General features: G+C 32.4%; 1 protein-coding gene and 1 pseudogene across 1 annotated transcript in view; one reads left to right on the forward strand and one right to left on the reverse strand.

The window, feature by feature from the left end:
* The window catches only part of LOC149409154 (G1/S-specific cyclin-D2-like), a 267,827-nt gene that overhangs the window by 75,258 nt on the left and 177,681 nt on the right, over positions 1 to 14,888 (reverse strand). The window lies entirely within an intron of this gene.
* LOC149409156 (uncharacterized) lies at positions 11,820 to 13,770 on the forward strand (annotated as a pseudogene).

The following is a 14,888-nucleotide window of genomic DNA, read 5'->3' on the forward strand; positions in this document are numbered from 1 at the left end:
GTGTCAACCAAGTAAAATCATTTAGTAACTTCACTTCAAAAAATTCTCAGTGCAAAAATAATAATACTGTAAACACGCATCGAAACATCACAATAACGTGTTTCTTTTGTCAAAAACGTGGACACTACAAAAAAGATTGTTGGAAATATAAAAATTTCTTAGAAAAGAAAGCTTCGGAAAACTTCCAAGACCCTTCGTTCCCTACCGAAACGAAGAAGGTCAATACGTTACAGGTAGAATATTAAATAATCTCGAAAATATTACAGCATATATCAAAATCCCCATTAAAGAATGTAAAAATAAATATGTCAAACTATTATTAGACAGTGGCGCAGATATATCACTAATTAACCCTATGGTTTTAGATGGTGAAACAGTATACAATGATAAAGAAATAATTAAAATTAGAGGAATTAACGCTGAAAAATCGACTGAAACGTTAGGATCTGTCAAATTGAACTTATTATTCAACGGTATCCCAATTTCTAATAAGATGCATTTATTGCCTCGAGCAACAAATGTTCCACTCGATGGACTTATCGGAAATGATTTCCTAAGAAAAGTAAATGCCAAAATTAATTACAGCAACAATACATTATGTATAGGTAAAAGTTCTATGCAAATCCATTTTAAAACAAAAAGTTCGGATGTCAAAAACAATAATTCGGTAATTATTGTACAGGCTCGCACAGAGACCTTAGTTGAATTCAATGTTTTGAATCCTGAAATAGGAGAGGGACTCGTTCCAGAAATAGAGATTATGGAAGGAGTTTATCTTTGTAGAAGTATAACAAAGGTTAATTCAAAGTCAAAAGCAATTACGTCTATTTTAAATACGACAGAAAAAGCAGTAAAAGTTAAGAAAATGGAATTGATATTGGAAAAATTTAGTGAAAAAGATAGCAAAATGTTAGAAGCTGATTGCGATGATAGAACGATAAAAAGGAAAGTTAAATGCAAAAATAAAAACATTTTTCAATTCAACAAAATAACAGAAAATATTGATAATAGGTACGAACTTTTAAAAGCATCATTACGGACTGAACATTTAAATAAAGAAGAAGAACGATCACTTTTTTCAATTTGTCGAGACTATAACGATATTTTTCACTTGGAAGGAGATACATTGAGTCAAACCGATTCGATAAGGCATGAAATAAATACTACAACACAGATTCCAATACACGCAAAAACATATAGATACCCCGAGGTACATAAAAAGGAAGTAAATGATCAAATAAAAAAAATGTTGGACCAAAGAATAATTAAAGATTCAAATTCAGCATGGTCATCTCCTTTGTGGGTAGTGCCCAAGAAGAAAGATGCAACAGGTCAAGTAAAATATAGAGTAGTGATTGATTACCGTAAATTAAATGAGGTCACTGTAGGCGATGCTTACAACTTACCCAACATCACAGAGATATTAGATCAATTAGGACACTCAAAGTACTTCACCACCTTAGATCTTGCATCAGGATTTCACCAAATCCCAATGAAACCGGAAGATTCACATAAAACAGCATTTTCCACCCCTCTAGGACATTACGAGTTTTTAAGGATGCCGTTTGGGTTAAAAAACGGTCCTGCAACATTTCAAAGGGTTATAAATAACGTTTTAGCTGGTATACAAGGAATAAGATGTTTCGCATACCTAGATGATATAGTTATTTATGCCGATACAATAGAGACTCACGAGGTTAGGTTAAAAGAGGTATTCCAAAAATTAAGATTACACAATTTAAAATTACAGCCTGATAAATGTGAATTTATGCGTAATGAAGTCATGTATTTAGGTCACGTTATATCAGAAAATGGAGTTAAACCAAACCCAGATAAAATTCAAATCATAAAAAATTACCCTATTCCAAAAAATCCAAAAGATATGAAGTCATTTTTAGGACTTGCTGGATATTACAGACGTTTTATTAAAGATTTTAGCAAAATCGCTCAACCTCTCTCCCAATTATTAAAGAAGGATATTCCATTCATTTGGAAGGAAAAACAACAAGAATCTTTTGATATACTTCGAGAACATTTAATTCATGAACCAATATTACAGTTCCCCAATTTCAGTAAAACATTTAATGTCACCACAGATGCAAGTAATTTTGCTATCGGTGCAGTATTATCTCAAGGTGAGATTTCTAAAGATTTGCCAATATCCTTTGCTTCCAGAACTCTAAATAAAGCCGAATCAAATTATTCAACGACAGAACGTGAACTTTTAGCTATAATTTATGCAGTTAAACATTTTAGACCTTATTTGTATGGTGTAAAATTCAATATAATAACGGATCATAGACCTTTAGTTTGGTTATTTAATACAAAAGACCCTGGCTCTCGCTTACTTCGTTGGCGTTTAAAATTGGAAGAATATCAGTATAATATAATATATAAACCCGGAAAACTTAATTCTAATGCCGATGCGTTATCTAGAATTGATCATTCTCAAATATTACACTTTAGAATAAACCCTGAACCAAATTCTTACGAAGAATTTATAAAGTCTCATTATAAAGATAAAACCATTATTGACTGCAAAAATATTGTTGAAACAGACGAATGTCTTCTAATACGGAAAGATAATTTATGTAACTTTATTTCCAATGATAAGGAAATGTCCGAAGGTTTGTCTATGGAGATAAGGAATTTAATCAATAATCACGATGATATAAAGAAAAGTAAAACGAATGTAAGAGATATATTATATTCAGAACTAAATAACATATTTAACGTTTACCATCTTATAACAATGGAACATTTTTGGGATAAACCAACATACGAAGATATTTTCTGTTGTTTTCTTAAATTAAAAAATGTATTAATTTCACAAGGAAAGAAATCGCTTTCAATTCCTGAACTAGCTCGCAGTGATAATAATTTAAATTGGAATAAAATAAAAACTATTATTTATTACGTATTTGCAAACTCCGGAATCATGGTAACTATTTGTAAAAATAAAATAAGTTATCCAGATCCCAAGGATATAGCTAAATTAATAGAGGAGAATCACGATTCTCCACAATCAGGATACTCGGGGTTTCATCGAACGTATAATAGAATGAAAGAGAGATATAATTGGAAAAATATGAGAAAAGACATAAGAAACTACATTAAAAAATGTGAATCATGACAAAAAAATAAAATTTCTCGTAAAAGATTTATTCATCCAATGGAAATAACTACAACTTCTGAGAAACCTTTTGAAAGGATATCTTTAGATATTGTAGGTCCGTTACCCTTATCCGAAAATGGAAATAAATATATTCTCACGTTACAAGACGACCTAACAAAATTTTCGCAAGCATTTCCAATTCCAAATCATGAAGCAATTACTATTGCAAAGGAGTTAGTCAATAACTTCATTTGTGTATTCGGAATACCAAATCGAATTCTTACAGATCAAGAAAAAGATTTTACGTCAATTATTTTAAAGGAAGTTGCAAAACTATTTAAAATTAAACAAATCCAAACAACAGCTTATCACCCCCAGTCCAACGGTGCATTGGAAAGGTCTCACGCGACCTTAGCAGATTACTTAAAACATTACATTTCAGAAAAACAAACAGATTGGGACGAGTGGATAAATTTAGCAATGTTTTCGTATAATACAACGCCTCATACCAGTACTAGGTATACGCCATACGAATTAATTTTCGGTTTAAAACCAGAACTTCCAACGTCATTAACACAAAAACCTCAATTCAAATATACATATGATAATTATGTTGACAATTTAAAGTTGAAACTGAACAAATCACAAGAAATTGCACGCGAACATGGTCAAGTCCAAAAGATAAGATCAAAAGAGAACTTTGATAAGAACATTTCTAGTAATGAACTTTATAACGTTAACGATTTAGTCTATTTAAGAAACGAAACAACGAAGAGTAATCATTCCAAAAAATTATCACCTAATTATCAAGGCCCCTATAGAATTGTTAAAATTAATTCGAAAGTAAACTGTACTATACAAATAAAGAAAAATATGTTAAAGTACATTTCAATCGTTTAAAAAAGGCTATTGTTTCAGATTGATGACATGGTTGCCTTACGGTAATGGATTCAACTGGACGCAAATATCTTCGTCCGCAGGGATATATTATGAACACGTTAATATGATTAATTTTATAGAGAGTTATTGGAATGTAGTAACATACATTGATTTAGACATATATTTTGATAATAAGTTAATATTAATTGATAAAACATATAGCAATATACAACTATTATGTAATGACGATAACATCATGCATAAAAGTTTTTCTCCTTGCGAACCGCATTTAAATATTTTACATCAACTAAAAATAGTATTAAAGCAAAAGGATAAGACGCTAAAACAATTTATAGGACAACCAAAAATAAAAGTAAAACGTGGTTGGATAGATATGGTAGGTACAGTATAAAACTGTATTTGGAACCTTAGATAATAATGACGCGCTTTATTATGATGAAGCAATTGATTCTCTAAACACAGGTGATAAAGACTTATATAATATGTTAAAACAGCAAACTCAAATAGTGAAAACAACTATAACAAATTTTAATAATACGATAACTAATCTTGAAAGAAATGAAGAAATATTTAATCAAAATTTCGTAAAATTAAAGTCGTTTACTACAAACATTAGCGATGTCATATTTAATTTAGAATTGAAGCAAGAAATAGAAAAACATCTTACCCTATTGAATTTAATCACAACAGAATTACAAAACGAATATACGCTTATCATAAACGCATTAATGCTTTCCAAAAATAATATAATACACCCATTTATTATCACACCTCAGCAATATATTGAAGAAATAAGTAAGTCCTTGCCTTATTTACCGAATTCCGTATCTTATCCTGTCCCACCAAATATAAAAAATGTTAATATTTTAATGTCAATGGTAAAAATTGACATTGCATATGTAAATAGAAGAATAATTTTTGTTATATCAAACCCTTTGTGTAGTTATGTAAGCTATAATTTATACAAGTTAATACCTTTGCCTATGAAAAGACAAGACGATTTATATGTTTTTATTATGCCTAATGTTAAATATTTAGCTATCGCCGAGAGTAAAACAAATTATGTTACTCTTGATAATATAGATTCGTGTAAACAAACCATTTTAGATAAAGCGATTTGTAAAACCACAAACATTTATTATAATCTACATGAAAGATCTATTTGTGAAACAGAATTACTAATCGAACATTCTCATATGCCTCCGAATTGTGAAACCAGAATAATGAATACGATTAACGAAATTTGGCATACTACAAATAAAGGAACGAAATGGATTTTTGTGCTCCTTAAACCAACATTGGTTACAATTAAATGTAAGAATTCTGAACCAACCGATGTTAAATTACAGAATACAGGAATATTAATTATAAAGCCAAAATGCAAACTTTACACTAGTTTTTTTTTTTTTTTTTTTTTTTTTATTTATTAACCAATATACATATAATACATAATTAAACAATTTATATAATATATAATATTAGTGGTAACAATACCTCCCTAATTGAGAAATTCTCGTGTTTAGGGAGGGAGCACTATCAAATTGACAGTACTATACATACTTATCAGTTGTTACAATTTGGATGCATGAAGAATTATTTTTTTATATATAATAAAAATATAAGTAGCAATTGTTTTTTTTTTTTATACATAATGAAAAATTATTTTTATACATAATGAAAATTATAAGATGGCATTTATTTTGTACATAATTGAAATATAGGTTGGCACATCGTAACACATACTTAAAAATTATTTAATAGTAAAATGTTTTTTGAGTTTTTGTTTAAAAATTTCATAATTCCTCTCGGATTGTATTTCTATAGGGAGTTCGTTAAAGCATTTTATTGCTGAGTATGTGTAATGATGTTGGGCTGTTGTAGTATTAAGTTTAGGGATTATTATTTGTCCTAAGGTTCTCGGTCTGGTGCTAAATGACTTTATTGTTAGTTTGTCTTTATGGATTTGTAGTAATGCGTTTTTTTGATAAATTTTATTTATTGTTAATACTTTGAATTCATCGAATAATTTTTGGGTTGAATAGTCTAATTGTTTCTTAAGAATAATTTTGATGAGTCTTCTATGTACTATTTCAAGTGGGGTTAAGTTGGTTTTATACGCTCCTCCCCATCCTATTATTCCGTATTGCAGAACTGATTGGGCTAATGCATAGTAAACCTTTAGTAGCAAAGATTTATGTAATATATTTCTTAGTTTGAGGAATACGTAATAAAGTTTACGTATTCTATTTACAGTTTGCGCAATATGTTCAGTCCATTTAATATGTTGGTCTATAATTATGCCTAAATATTTAATATTACTTTTTTTTGAGATTTTTGAGCATTTAGGTGAATAGCAGTTGTCAGTATAATTATTACAAGAGTTATGGATAGTTATATTGGAATTTATTGTTGGGTGTATTTTGTCTGATCATGTGAAAGTCATGAAATAGGTTTTGTCAGAGTTTAAGGAGAGGTAGTTGTCATCCAACCATTGTTTTAAGTTGTTTATTTCTACGTTCGCAGTTTGATAGGCTTCTTCCCAAGTTTTTTTTTCTATGATTAAAACTGTGTCGTCGGCGAAAGATATGATTTTTCCATTTTTTGGTACTGTAAGCATTTCATTCACGTAAATGATAAACAATATTGGGCCTAGAACTGTCCCTTGAGGAATTCCAAATTCGGAATAGGTGGGTTCACTCAATATATTGTTAATTTTTACGTGTTGGTGTCTTTTATGAAGATAACTTTTAAACCATTCTTTAACTGTTCCTTGAATTCCAATATTTTCTAATTTTTTTATTAGCTTCTTGTGGCTTATACTGTCAAAAGCTTTTCTTAGATCGATGAATATACTTAAACATTTATTTCCCGAGTCAAGAGCATTATATATTATAGAGGTTATTTTTGCGATTGCATCTTGCGTACCTTAATTTTCTCTGAAGCCGAATTGGTTATCATTAATGATTTTATTTGAAGTGATATGTTTAGTTAATTGTGACTTTACGACTTTTTCAAATATTTTTGCTACGTTAGATACAATAGATATGGGACGGTAGTTCGAGACGTCAGATGTAATTCCTGATTTGAAGATCGGGGTTATTATTGTATTTTTATATACTTTTGGGTAAATTCCTTGCTGTATGCTGTTATTAATGATATGTGCGATTGGTTTAGATATTAATTGTCTCATTTGTTTTAATACATTTACTGAGATATTATCAAAACCAGGGCTCGCGGACACTCGTAGGTTCATTATAATTTTTTCTATTTCTATTTGGGTGCATTTATCAAATTTTTCAAAAATATTTTGGCAAGTTTGTGTGGATGTATTGGTAGTATTTTTAGGTTGGAACGAGTCGATTTTTTTGGCAAGTTTCTCTCCGACTTTAGCGAAGTAGTTGTTGAAAATATTTGCAATTTTAGTTGGTTGTTTTATTGAGTCTATTGTTTCGTTGTCATAAGTTATTTTATTTATTTGTTTATTTTTATTACCGTTGCCGATAATGTTGTTAATTGTAGCCCAGACTTTTTTGTTATCTTTACCACTATCTTCAATTTTTACCTTGAAGTAATTTTCTTTTGTTTTTTTAATTAAATTTGTAAGATTGTTTCTGTATTTTTTATATAATTCTAATAAAGTTAAGTCATTAGGTTGTTTTCGGGTTTGATAAAATAGTTTTTCTTTATTCCTAATTGAGGTAACTATTCCATGGGTGATCCAGGGCTTAATTTTTCTATGTTTTGATTTAGGTTTAACGTTTTTATGTATAGTTGCATTTATTATGTGTTCGCGAAGTGTTTTTTTTTTTTGATCAACAGTGATTGTTAATGTAGAAGACCAATATTATAATATATCAAATCAAACAGCTTCAAAATCAATAATTCCCCTGTTCAATATAACTGATGATAATTGTTGCAATATAAATCAAACACAAAATGTCAAAATAAATATTCCATTAATAATACCAAAAATATTTACTCTAGATAAAGATGATTTAATTTTAGCAAGCCATAAGTTAAATAAAATGTACGATGACTTGGAAAATATACCCGAAGACCATATTGTAATTAGAATTATGAAAAATAACTTTTTTTCCTATGTATTTTTAAGTTTAATAATCATTTACATTTTATATAAACTATTTAAGTGTTACACATCTAGGAGAGATCATTTTAAAGGTGATTCTCGTGTAAGATTAATAAATTACTTGAACATTTGTAAAACAAAAGACAAAAGAGAAGCAAACGTAGAAATGGAAGAAAACGTTACCGGGTCCACTGATGAATCCCTAACGCTCAGACGAAGTACAAGACTTCGAACTGATGTGAGATAATGTGGACGCCACATTATCTCATCTTAACGAGGAAGGTGTTATGTACCTTTCTAATACTTGTACAACCTTTGAACCTATTATGCTTCATTCACTATCTATTATTTGTCCGTCGCACCAATGCATATCAAAATCAACATTTTGATTGTCGCCATATCTCTTGTCTATTGTAAATTTCCATGTTTACTATTAATTGACTTTATTTACCACACTAGTTAAATACAAGATTACTATAAGATGCATTACGCTCTGTTTCAAGGCAGATTCATTCTAGATTTCAGTTTGGAAACATTTCACTTAGAGACATTTAACTCTGTAAAAACTCTACTATACTATAATATGTAACCATAAACAATTGTAAGACTTACAAATAAAATTATAAAACCGTGTTAAGTGTTTTCATCAATAGAATCCATAACACACACAGGAGGCCCTGAAGAAAATAATTTCCCTCAGGGCCTATGTCATCTTTGGGGATGCTGTGTGGAGGGTCTTTTTGTGGAGAGGAAGGAGTGAACATGGGTCTTGAAGAGTCCCATGTTGTAGGAGGGAGGAAACACAGAGGCCGGCAGTTCGTTCCACAGCCGAGCTGTTGAACTTAAGAACGAATCGTAGAAGCGATACATACAGACACACACACATCCATGAACACGTCTCACCCTCACATTAAACACGTCACACACACACACCTATAAACTACACAAGTCACCTGGTAATTACGGAATAAACATACCACTTAGCAGACATTTCAAGGAAACATATCATAACATGAAGTATCTTATTACTGTATATTGTTTCATCTCTGTAAATTATGTACTGTTTGTTTCAAAAATATAAAAATAAATAAATAAATTAAAAAAACATCAGATCATTCAATCGATGTTTGCGAATTTCTACTATATTATGTTTAAAAATACGTCAATCTTTTAGCAACTAAAAACAGTTCTCAACATTTGAAAATCAATATAATTTTTACCTTGTGGATATGTATCAAACGGTATGCAATCATTAGAGCACAGGCGACAGGTAGGCACGCTGTCATTGTTCTAACGGTATTACAATGGAAAATCATCCGAGGAACTAGCGTCATTAATCCCTTCGGCACCGGCACATTGCACAGTGTTTCGTTTCATACAAGCTAGATGGAAAAAAACTTTTTTATAATTTTAAAGTGTTTGGAACCCTCTTGTGGGGAGTATTTAATCTGAATATATAAAAAATTTGGGTTGAAACTGATTAATTTAATTTTTTTCAAAAAAAAAAAAAAATTGGAAAAAAATCTTTTAAATATTTAATACAATAATAATACCGTATTTGAGGTTTTTAAAGAAAACAAATTTAAAAAGTAAAAAATATGTGTATTTTGAGAATAATAAATAGGTAAAAGCACAGTCAGAAAATATAATACAATTCACGAAACAATTGCGAAAGTATAAATAAATGATAAAAAAATAGCTAAAAAATAATCAAAACAATCATTATTAGGTACTAATCCAGGAAAACAATTTTAGTCATATTTAGCAACAGAACTTAATAAAACAAGTATTAGTTGCAGAAAGTACAGTCAGAAAATAAAATAATAATATCAAAATTATACAAGAACAGTAACGAAACGAAAAATTAGTGCTATCTGAGACATTTGCGGCGAGAGAAATTAACTGCACATAAACATCTTTAATTTTTTTAAGACAGTGTACAGTACAGGACCAATAGATTTGTGAGAAAGTGCTTAAACATAATGCTTATTGAAATTAGATGCTATCTAAGTTATGTTTAGAGGAGTCATCAGAGGAGACATCAGATCGCAAACATTGTGTTCTTGACTCGGAATTGGGTGGAACAAGTAAATTTAACACTTCAGAAGGAAGTGAGCTCGATTTTTTTTCTTGGAACCTCTCTAAATCTTCTACAGTCTTTATTTCGTGCCTCTTGCGCCTCTTCTGACAGCTGCCCAATAGGTACAATGCACGATCTAATCACATCAAATGAATGGTATAATAGTTTATGAACAGTTGGTGGCATGGTATATCAATCATATAGGTTAAGATATAACTCCAAAGGCTAGCGCCAGGGTCTTTTCACAGTTTTTTTTTATTGTCTAAAAAAAATAAGTAAAAAATTACGATAATAATGGAATTTTTATTTTATTTTTACGACGATGAATAAATTTTTTATAACACTTCAAAATGTGCTATTTTTAAAATGCCGCCGAAACGATCATTTCGCGCCGAATAGCTCTGTGACGTCAGCGCCGTCGATTCTGGCCATAAGTGATAGGTGTTAGTTAGTAAATGGTCCGTAAGTTACAATAGGGTGTTTTTACAGTTTTTTTTATTGTCTAAAAAAATTAAGTAAAAAATTACGAAAGTAATGTAATTTTTATTTTATTTTTACGACGGTGAATAAAATTTTTATAACACTTTAAAATGTGCTATTTTTAAAAAGCCGCCAAAGCGACGTTTTCGCTCCGAATAGCTCTATAAGGTCAGCTTCGTCGATTCCCGCCAGTGTTACCATGTGCATGGTTTTTACCATGTTTTCATGGTATTTTGGGTCATTTCTAACTCCATGGTTCTTTCAATAAAACAATGTCGAACAAGACACCAAAAACCTGTACTTTCGAATGAGATACGAATTTTCAGCTTGGGTCGCGTGGGGAAAATCTCAAACTTTAGGAATGTAGTTCAAACTTCAGTAGGTACCTATGGGTTCACATGATAACAATGTATATTTATCTACTTATTGTCTTTGTCAATAAATAATATGAATACATATTAAAAGAAATATTATATATCATGACTTTATGTAGGTACCAAAACTAACTGGCAGTGGAGTGCAGTGAATTTTCAGTGAGCAGATTGCTAAGATTGAAAAATACGACATTAATGATGTTATTATAGCTGAAATTTTTTTTTTAAATTTTTTTTTTGTATGACGATTTTTTAACAAAGGTAGGCAATTTTTAATTATACTACCATGGCTAAAAAATCTTCATACAATAAATTGACATTTCGAAAACAAAAAAATCATTTTCAGCTACAACATCATTAATGTCGTATTTTTCAATCTTAGCACTCTAGCTCACAAAAAAATCACTGCACGCCACTGCTAACTAGGTACTGTAAAATGTAGGAAAAAAATTATTGGAGTTCTGGGAGAATTTTTTCTCCCTCGTCTCATGGACCTGAAAAAGTTATTTAATTTTCATTATTATTTAATAAAGTTCTACAAATTTTTCTTGACAACAGCAAAAAATTAAATATAAACTTTTGTTATTGTCCTATTATTGAAAGGAGAAATATAAAATCCGTTACTGTTGTTTTCGTATTTAAATTCTCAATAAAAAAAGCTTTAAAAAAGGCTTTTTTTTTTCTTCAAAATTTGGTAAAACATGGTTTTTTGTTTTTGGGACATGGTAACACTGATTCCCGCCATAGGTGATATCTGTCAGTTTGTAAATGATTCGTAAGTCACAGTTGGTGTTGTTTGTTGTCTTCCAGTTTGTTTGATTTATATCGTTATATTTTTTCCGATGTCTTCTCACTTGCGATACAAGTATTGTTTGGTTCCTATGTGTGGAAATACTACAGTAAAAACGCCAAATAAGGTGTTTTTAAGCTTTCCCAAGAACGAGAAAATGAGGAAAAAATGGTGTAATGCAATGAAACGGGATCAAAGAAGAAATCCAAGTATTTCTTTGAAAAGTCATCTTCATTGTTGCGAAGACCATTTTAATGTAAGTTCCTATGGGTTGAAAATATTCTATATTTATTTATCATAATTTAAGATAAATTCAGTATAACAACGATATTCTAATTTTGCGAGCATAAGCATGTTTTTTTTTTCAAATCTTACGATTGTTTTGCAAACTACTGAACATCTCTGCTGTAGTCATTGAGGTTTATATAGGTACTTAATGGCATTTATAATGTACATACATACATTTAATGTTAATTTATTTATATTTTAGCTTGAAGAAGACATTGAAAATTATATGAGATGCAGATTAATGGGTGGTATCATGCACTTGAAAAAGAATGTTATTCCACATGAATTCGAGTGCCAAAAAAAAAATAGCCACTTCTCGGCAGACGGGATTGAAGCGTTTGCACATGGAAGTTATCAAAAGCGCTCTACAAGCAACCAACAACCAACCAGAAGAGCCAGAGCCACAGCCTTCCACCTCGGCACTGCCAGAAGAGCAAGCTGTAGCTGAAGCAGGACCTCTTCATGTTGCTACCCAAACTTGGTCACTTGCAACACAGGACAAGGCTGTTCAAGCTAACGTCAAATGTCATGTTCGTAGTAAAGCAACATCCACATCAAGGCGACAAACCGATATAGCTTGCTCACCAATGAAGTTTGATGTCAGTTTGACGGCGGAGAGGATACGACCTACACGAGCTGGTGCGACACATGTTGAACCCATAAATAAACCACTGGAACCTCAGGAAACAGGCTCATCGGATTCAGATATCATACTGGAGGATATTACGTATCGTCCAACTTCACCAGACTTTGCAGGTGACGACTTTGAGAGTCAAATTTTCAATGCTCAGATGCGCAAGTCAAGCCTGATGGCCCTTGAACGGAGTCCTAGGTTATGCCTAGGAATCCCAAAAAACATGTACCATCTGATATCCATTTTGGCAAACAAAATACCCACACCGGTAACAAATATTTTAGTAAGTTTAAAGAAAATCCGCTTGGATGACTCATTTGCCATACTGTCTCTGCAGTTTGGAATTTCTATACCATCTGTAAGCCGGATTTTTATGAAAACGGTCTTGTTAATGGACAGATTTTTAAAAAGCCTTATTATATGGCCATCTGCAAGCACAATTAGGTATAATTTACCCATAAGTTTTAGATCAAGATATTCCAAGGTACAATCTATTATTGACTGTTTGGAAATTCAAATTAACAAACCCAATAATCCAATCACTAACCTGGTCAGAATACAAGAGTTGTAACACGCTTAAGTACCTCGTGTCTTGTACTCCGGACGGATTGGTGAATTACATTTCTTGTGGTTATGGTGGACGCGCTTCAGACGCTACCATAGTCGAGGATTGCGGATACCTGGATGCTCTGCGGCCGGGCATGTCCATAATGGCTGACAGGGGATTTAAGAATATAAGTAATCTTCTTCAAATTCGACAGTGCGAGCTTATACGTCCCCCTAGCGTATTTACTAATGTGCTCTGTACTGCGGAAGAAGTAAAGCAAGCAAAGAGGATAGCTGCATTAAGAATCCACGTAGAACGTGTCATCAGCAGGATACGGGAATTCGATATGTGCAAAATGCACGCTTCTACACACCACAATCATATCCCCATCATGGATCAGATCGTAAGAATAGTTTGCGCTCTAATTAATCTACAAGATGTGTTAATTAAAGTGAAGAAAGTATGTGTATTATAAATGTTGACCAGATAACTCAGACAAGTGGCATTTTAGACTCCCTTTTAAAAGTTATTAAAAATTAAAAGTGAATATTTCCGGCTATGGAAAAGATGCTGGCTGCGGTAACGCATGCCTCATTGAAGCAGAGAGAGTGCCTTCAACAGGCTCTCTAAAAACTCATCAAATGGGGAAGCAGTTCAGAAAGTTCTCTGTCAGGCGAGGCTTTAGAGGAACAACTGGCCAGCCTGTTAGGAGAGGACTCCGAGTTTATAAAATGCTCTGACGATATCTTGCAGATAACCTGCGGAAAGCGAGCTGAAATCATTCAGCACAGAAGAGATAAGATTTTGAGCAGCTGTAAGACTGGAGTGGAACGGAAGCTATTCAGCAGAATTCTTCCTTCTTCCACTCATCTTTTTGGGGAAGAAGCACTGTCCGCACAGTTGCAGAAACTGGGTGGTGTAACAAAGTGCTTTAGTCCAGTGCGCCTACCTCAGGGTAGCCACTCGGCGCACAACCGCCCTTCAACATCTAAGGAGGTTGTTGCCTTTCCCCCCAAGCAGACATCAAAGGAAAAGATGGCATTTCCCTCGTTTCCCCGGCGGGCAGACCACGGGCGAGACCCCCAGTATTCCTCCCGAGCGAGGGGTGGGGGTAGGGAACAGAAGCGTGGCGCGAGGGGGCAGACCTCTCGTGGCCGCTTCAACAGATGACTATCAACCATTTCGGGCCGGTCAACTACAGGATTATTGGATAGAATGGCGGACCCTAGATGCCCCAGAGACCATCTTACGTATGATAAGAGGATACCGCATACCATTCATCCGAAAGCCCTTGTTGATAAGTCCAAGCCAAGCTCTCGCAACGAGATACAAAACAAAAGTAACCCCGGAAATGACACTCGAAATAAGAAAGATGATGAGAGATGGTACATTGGAAAGAGCTGGCGACAATGCCTCCTTCCTATCAACACTTTTTCTGGTTCAAAAGAGCGACGGCTCAAGAAGACCAATCTTCAATTTAAAAGCTCTCAATTTAGATGTAGCTTGGAAAAAGTTTTCTCTGATATCTCACCACAAGGTCCCACACTTTCTTCAAGCCAACGATTGGATGACAAAAATAGACCTCTCACAGGC

The sequence above is a fragment of the Hesperophylax consimilis genome, unplaced genomic scaffold, assembly GCF_061612785.1.
Source record: "Hesperophylax consimilis isolate HC1 unplaced genomic scaffold, BYU_Hcon_1.0 scaffold_34, whole genome shotgun sequence".
Lineage (NCBI taxonomy): Eukaryota > Metazoa > Arthropoda > Insecta > Trichoptera > Limnephilidae > Hesperophylax > Hesperophylax consimilis.